Below are 8117 nucleotides of genomic sequence, written 5' to 3'. Positions count from 1 at the left end.
GTTGCTTCATAAATATATTTGATAGATACAGTTAAAATCAAAAGTTTACATACACCTTCCAAAATCTGCAAAATTTCAGCATTTTTGTGTGTTTGAACCCTCCAACAATGATTTTGAGATCCATCTTTTTTACACTTAGGACAACTGAGGGACTCATATGCAACTATTACAGAAGGTTCAAACGCTCACTGATGCTTCAAAAGAAAAAAACAATGCATTAAGCTGGGGGATGAAAACTTTTTGAATTTGAAGATCAGGGTAAACCTGAAAAACGTCTCGGGTTACGTATGTAACCTTAGTTCCCTGAGGACAGGGAACGAGACGCTGCGTCCTGGTTCAGGACACTATGGGAACTGCCTTCAGCATGACCGGTTCTGAAACAAGGTATAGAACAACGACAGTGAACTTGACACTGTCCGGCGCCAGCCTATGACATCATCAACAGGCGCCTGCTAGTATAAAAGCAGGTGCCTGAGAGCACAACACCATCTTTTTGTCGGACGGAGGTCTGTGCAGGGCCCGAGGCATGGCCCTGAGACGCAGCGTCTCGTTCCCTGTCCTCAGGGAACTAAGGTTACATACGTAACCCGAGACGATCCCTTCCGGAGGGAACTCTACGCTGCGTCCTGGTTCAGGACACTATGGGAACGCTTATACCAACGCCGCCATGCCGAGGGATAGGTGATCAAACTGACTGAATGAGGAGTCAAGAAGGAAATCACCCCTGCATCAGCGAGAGTTGCTGGGGCCCAGTGACCTGCCACGGCTAGCCCGGCTACCTGTGCACACAACTCTCAAGCGTGGAGGCCTAGAGGAAGCCTACTACACTTAGCTCCCTAAGTGAAGGAGCTCATAAACGCCCTGACCATAAGGGGCGGAGTTTTAGGGAATGGAGGTCTCGGCAGGGCGAACGCCTGCTCTAGGGACCTGACAACATTCAGTGCTACAGGTATAGATGGGGAAGCGGAGCTTCTGGAGAATGGAGGCTTCATAAAAGACTCTCTAAAAGAGAGGAAGCCTGACAACATTCAATCCACTAGCTCTTAGGAGTGGAGGTCTCAAAATAACCCTCCAGTGAGGGGAGACCTGGCTACACTCACGCTTGAAAGTACTGAAAGCGGAGCTTCTGGAGAATGGAGGCTTCATAAAAGACTCTCTGAAAGAGAGGAAACCTGACAACATTCCATCCACTAGCTATTAGGAGTGGAGGTCTCAAACAACCCTTCAGTGAGGGGAGACCTGACTACACTCACGCCCAGAAGTACGGGAAGCGGAGCTTCTGGAGAATGGAGGCTTCACAGAAGACTCTCTAAAAAAGAGAGGGAACCTGACCACATTCAATCCACTAGCTCTTTAGGAGTGGAGGTCTCAAAATAACCCTCCAGTGAGGGGAGACCTGGCTACACTCACGCTTGAAAGTACTGAAAGCGGAGCTTCTGGAGAACGGAGGCTTCATAAAAGACTCTCTGAAAGAGAGGAAACCTGACAACATTCCATCCACTAGCTCTTAGGAGTGGAGGTCTCAAATAACCCTGCCGTGAGGGGAGACCTGGCTACACTCACGCCTAGAAGTACTGGAGGCGGAGCCTCTGGAGAACGGAGGCTTCACAGAAGACTCTCTAAAAAGAGAGGAAACCTGACAACGTTCAGTCCACCAGCTCTTAGGAGTGGAGGTCTCACTAGCCCTTCAGTGAGGGGAGACCTGGCTACACTCACGCCCGGAGGAAAAAGCCTACACTCGACACTGGGGGTATTCAGTGAGGCTGCATAGCCTATGCAACCCGAACTACCCGAGTGGAGCTTCTGCTCAGAGGGAATCTACAGAGTGGAGGTCTCATGACCTAACTACACTTGACACTGACGATGGCCTGTGAGGCTGAATAGCCTGTACAGCAGGCCTGTCTAAGTGGAGATTTCCCGAGGAGTGGAGGCTTCGCCGAAAGGAAGCCTGGCAACACTCTGTGTGAGGCTGGCAATGTTCTGCGAGCAGCAGAAGGACTCTAAGAGTGGAGGTCCCAAGACCTACTACACTTCAACACTGCAGGCGTTCATCGAAGCTGAACAGCCTAAACGACAGTACTGCCTGAGTGGAGTCTGGAGAGTGGAGGCTTTCTAAAGAGGGAGCCTAACACACCTCCGTGCTTAGCAAGGAAGAACTCTGAGAGTGGAGGTCTCATGACCTAGCTACACTCTGGCCTTGAAGGTCATCCGTGAGGCTGACTAGCCTGTGCGACAGAAATACCTTCATTTTGGAGCTCTTCTGGAGAGTGAGGCCTGAGGAGGCCCGACACTCAATCCTGCTAGCAGCGCTATCTGGATTGGAGCTGGAAAACTAAAAGGTTTTTGAGAAAAACCAGCTCAGAGAGTGGACACGGAGGAACCCTGCGTGGTCCATGGGAGAAAGGAACCTGCCTTTACGGGAGGGACCTTACCATGAGTATGGATTTTAGTGAAGTGCCTGAATAGTGCACTTACCACTCACGTGGATTTTAGAGAATGCCCAAAGACTTCGCGTGAGCAAACACCACAAATGTGGTTCTGAGTAGGTGTCCTGAGCATAGCGAGGATCACCAGATTTGCAGTCTCTAGGCGATAGCGGAGCCTGAAAGCGGAGCTTCTGGAGAGGGGAGGCTTCAGCAGAAAGACTCTCTAAGCGAGAGGAGGCCTACGACGCTCTCCCTAGGAAACTCTTCAGAGTGGAGGCCTCAGGAAAACGCTCTAGGCGAGGGGAGGCCTGACTACACTCGACGCTCAAGAAAGGCAGATACTCACAGTCAGAGCCAATAATGAAAAGTCTCATTTATCATCTAGCTCTGTGTAGTGGAGGCTCCGAGACTACATCTCCAAGGAGAGAAGCCTACAACACTAGCTTTTGGTGAGTGGAAGACTGCACTCCCCCCAAAAATAGTCAGCGAGGCACTCATGGGCCTGCCAGCTGCTATAACTGTGAGAGTGAAGGTCTCAGTACTGTTGGCTGTGACAGAGGGAGACCTATTACACTGTGCTATCACTTAGACACCTGTATTAACCCGGGTGATAGCAGAACCCGGAAGCGGAGCTTTCAGTGAGGGAGGCTTTAATGGTTTACAAGCTCTCGAACATAACATGCCTGACGCCGCTCAACTGAGGAAGCTCTATCGAGTGGAGGCCTTGGAATACACGCCCTCTCATGGAAGGGAGGCCTACTTCCTTTTACACTCAACGCTTGTAGTGACAGGTCCACGGAAAGAGTTCACAAGCTGCCTTAACCTTGTGTTCTCCCGGCCTGTATTTCTGGAAAGTGGAGGCTTAACAGAAACACCTCACATAGAGGAAGCCTAACAACACTCGACCCAGTAAAAAGCTCTTCATGAATTGAGGTCTAAAAATGGCCTGTCACATTCAGCGCTAAGAAGTATTATTTTTGTATGTCTCTCTTTACAGAGGACTTCACAGAGAGGAGGCCTCCTAGGCCTGCTACACTCAATCCTACTTCAAAGCGGGGCTTTTTAAAGAGAGCGGAGGCTTCAGTAAAACACCTCTCTCTCAGAGAGGGAGCCTTGGCGACGCTCTATTCACCCTAGCACACAAACTCCTAGGAGTGGAGGTCTCACATATGTGTATATGAAAATACACAGGGAAGGTACCTGACCACACTCATGCAAAAAGAGTATTACTCTTAGCAGGGTTTGAGAGAGCGGAGGCTTCGGCAGAGCGATACTCCGCCTGAAGCAGCTTGACAACGCTCAAGAGGGTTATTCTCGTATGTATATGTATGTTGGATCATGTCTATACCAAGCTCACTCTAGCGGAGGTTTCAAAACCTGACAACGCTTAACCCACGAGGGGGTTTCTACGAGTGGAGGTCTCTACACACTGTTTTCTTTTATAAAACGAGGGGAGACCTGGCTACACTCGGCACTTGGTGGCAGTAGAACTCAAGAGGAGCTCGAAACTGCAATAGTAATCACCTAAGCGGAGCTGGTAGACAAAGGAAAACATACACATACACGCTTGAATATTTTATTAAAGTGTCTTTACTGTTCACATACCGGGCCAACAGACGGAGCCTCAGTCTCATCGTTGGCCCAGCCCCGGAGTCAAGGGGAAAAGGGAGGGGCAGGTAGCCCCACACTGGCGACCTGGCCTCGCCTCTGGCCCTTGGGCCAGGACGGGCCTGGTTTCCCCCCGGTGTTTAGGTGGAGGCGTGGACCGGCAAGGGATGCAAACCCCCGGGGCTCGGTCCAGATCTTTCAGCAGATCAGCCTGGTGCGCCTCTGCAACACTGCCATTGTATCATATGTGCCTTTGGAGCCTTCAGGGTCGATGTCCCTCGCTCTGAGAGATAGTTCGCAACCGTCAGCGAGAGACATCGTCACATATCCGCGCCCATGCATTCCCTCGACATCAGCATGATTCACATGCTGATGCCTGTGAATGCGGACTGAATATGGCCTGTCCCATTCCCTCTCGATCTCTTAAGCAGATCAGGAAGGAATGGGAGGCTCACAGGAGTTGGCTTTGTCATGGCCCGGAAGAAACCGCTCGTCTAGTCTGCCGAGAGCGGCCTCTTCCCTCGCGGGCTTCCACTGCAGATACAAGCGGGCAGCCGCGCGGTCCATAACAGACATCAACTCTTCATATGCGGGGCAGGGAGGCTGCATGGGCTCAAACGAGCTCATATTTGTTCCATTTCAACCTCCTGCTCGCCCTGGCTTGAAGCCAAAAGAGCACTCGCTGCAGAACCGGAGGATGTGAGAGACAACACATCATCCGCTAGCAGCGCATTCTCGTCTCCGGCTGACGTGCGCGAGCGATTAAACGCTCTCTCAAACTCGTCAGCCAGCTCCACCTGTGAGCCCCGCAATCTCAGCCGCCGAGCAGCCTCAGCTGTGGCGGGACCGGAGCAGCGTGGGGCAGATGGATGGCCCGATTCCCTCGAGAAAAGGGCCAGACGAGAACGGAGTTTCTTCAAAGTGAAACTCTCACAATGAACGCACTCCGCTCTTCTAGAGCCGAGCGCGCATGCTCTTACACCTAAACACACCAAACAAAGGTCGTGTGCGTCATCAAGTGTCAGATTTCTCTGACACGGATCCGCACACTTCCTAAACAGTTTTCTTTCTCTAGGCATCGCTGTACTCACTCGTTTAGAACAGAGGACTCTGAAGACAAAAAGATGGTGTTGTGCTCTCAGGCACCTGCTTTTATACTAGCAGGCGCCTGTTGATGATGTCATAGGCTGGCGCCGGACAGTGTCAAGTTCACTGTCGTTGTTCTATACCTTGTTTCAGAACCGGTCATGCTGAAGGCAGTTCCCATAGTGTCCTGAACCAGGACGCAGCGTAGAGTTCCCTCCGGAAGGGAACTTATTTGTCGAAAAGTGTTCAAATACACAAAAATGCTAAAAAACCAAAGAATTTGTGGGACCAAAGAATTTTCTGATGAACAGTGGACAGTTCATCTGTTCAGGACAAACAAGGGAACTATCACTACAAAAAAAAAAAAAAAAAAAAAAAAAAAAATACAGCTGTGGATCATTCAGGTAACAACACAGTATTAAGAATCAAGTGTTTGTAAACTTTTGAACAGGGTCATTTATCTTTATTTTGGGACTTTTCTTAGCAATTATTGATATATGTAATACATTTTATTTTATTTGATTAATCAACATACAATGTAATTAATTTAATAAAAAATTATAACCAGATGACAGTAAAAAATGAATACACAAAAAAGCATAACTCATTTTGCAATCTTGCTGTCTTTTAATGGCTATTACTTTTTTCCTTCTGCTTCTGCTTCTTCTTTTCTTTTTTCTTTTTTTTTTTTACTGTATCCCTTTCTCTGAACATGGAAGCAATTTCAGCATACTGCCAATAACTTGTGATTGCCCTTATTTCGCCCCAGTGTGAGTTTTCATCCCTCAGGGAATGAGGCAAGATGCAGTAGAGGAGCCCCAGCTGCTGATGGTACTGTCACATCTGGATCTGTTCTCACTTGCTGTACCTGTGATGGGACCCTGTTCACCAAAAGGAAGTCCGGACCTTCATGCCTTCCAATCAGATTAAAATCTGCCCAAGACAATGCTTTGGTTTGTAGACTGAATACCATGACGTAACTTGTTGGCTCTGGCTTTTAATTGAAGGCATTTACTTATTTCCCTTTTGAGGAGTTCAAAGCCTATAATGATTTCACATAGGAGCACAGCAATAAATGTAAAGATAAGCTGTAGTGCATGACTTCTTTAGATTAGGTTTTGATCATAGAAGAGTTAATGAAATCCCCTGGTGTTTATACTGTGTGGCTTTTGACTAACACTAAACCATTTGGAAAAGTCTTTCAAGCTCTTTGTTTCTGATGCTAAGCTTCCCATAAAAGGCTGTATCTCGTTCTTCTGAACAGCAGACAAGTTAAAGCACACATTTTACAATGAATAAAGAGATTTTCTTTTCTTACTTCTTAATTTTGTTGTCTTGTTTTCCATTATAAATATATAAACATTCTTAAATTAAGATAATTGAGAAACAAAATTACTTGAGATATTCATTTTCTGAAATATTAATCAAAATTAAGTGAGTTTATGTATAAAACAGGATGGTCTGAGGTGACTGAAATCCTCTGATAGGAGATTGTCCAGATGAAGGCCAAAGGGATGACCCTTTCAGCCTCTGCAAGAAAAATAGGTAATTACAAATCTGTGATATCTCAAAAATTGCAGGTTTACAATGATACTAATTCTTCTAAGTCCCCCAAAAAGGCTGGTCATCCATGAAAGACAAATGAATGAGAAGACGGCACAATATGGAGAACCTCATTAAGGGAATTGGTTCATCACTGCAGCTGGACTTGCTTGCCAGTTTTTGCAGAACAGAGTCTGGAAGTTAGATTAATGCACACTCTGCAGTGACCAAACCTCTCACCAGCAGAAAGAATCAAAAGGCTAAGCTCACCTTTGCTGAGGAGCATGTTTTAATTTATTTGGATCTGATGGTACACATTTTGTTAGGCATCAAACTAAGGAAAGACTGAACCCCAAGTGTGTAAAGAAGTTAGTGAAGGGTGGAGGAGGAAGTGTCATGGTTTGGAGGATGTTTTCTGCAGCAGGAGTTGGGCCTATTATACAGATACATGGCAGGGTGAATACAAATGTTTATCAGAACTTCCTTCAGCAACATTCAGTTCTTTTCGTGCAAGCATCTCACAATCAGCCTGCAATTTTCATGCAGGACAATGTCCCCATCACACTGCAAAACAGATAAAGCAGTTCCTTGAAGCTGAAAACATTGAAATAATAAAATGGCCAGAGTACTGATCTAAATCCAACTGAAAATCTCTGGAAAATCCTTGGATGAGAAACCCACTTCAGTCACCGAACTGTGGAAGAGAGAGGAGGAAGAATGGACCAAGATCACACCAGCGCAGTCTCTCACTATTAAACTAGTAATGTCCTGCGGCTGCAGATGTGCTGAAGTCATTCAAAGCAAGAGCCTCTACACTTCTTATTAATTTCTGACAGCTGTAACCCTCCAAAATTTTAGTTGTAATCTTCTTTTATGCTACAATGGTTATACTGTTCTCTAATTTTGATGTGTTTTCCACACTGTGTTTTCCACAAAATACATTTTTTTGTTGAAATGCCTTGATTAATTTGTCAAGTATGTTAGTGGAACAGTGGTATACCTACATCCAATATTTCTTCAAATTTTGAGCGATGAAGATTAACAATATTTAAGAAAAAAAAAAAAAAACATTTTTTTATAGATTATTTTCTAATTTGATCTCCACTGTTCCTTTTTTTTTCTTTTTTGAGCTGGTAAACTTGTCTCTACCCTAAACCTATCCACGTCTCAACAATATACTGTAAAAAAAAAAAAAAATAAATGTACAGTGACAATGTACTAATAGATAGATAGATATTTTGGGCATACACTGAAACGTACAATCCAGTTTAAGCAAAATGACTTAAGATATTAATTTTTTGAAAAAATGTATCAAAAGTAAGTGAATTTATGTTTAAAACAAGATGGCCCGAGGTGACTAAAACCCTGTGACAGGAGATTGTTCAGATGAAGGCCAAAGGGATCATCCTTTTAGCCACTGCAAGAGAACCTGGTGAAAAAAACAGCTACGGCTGG

The sequence above is a fragment of the Garra rufa genome, chromosome 9 (genome assembly GCF_049309525.1).
Source record: "Garra rufa chromosome 9, GarRuf1.0, whole genome shotgun sequence".
In the NCBI taxonomy this organism is placed as follows: Eukaryota; Metazoa; Chordata; class Actinopteri; order Cypriniformes; family Cyprinidae; genus Garra; species Garra rufa.
Note: the sequence above shows the minus strand (reverse complement) of the source record.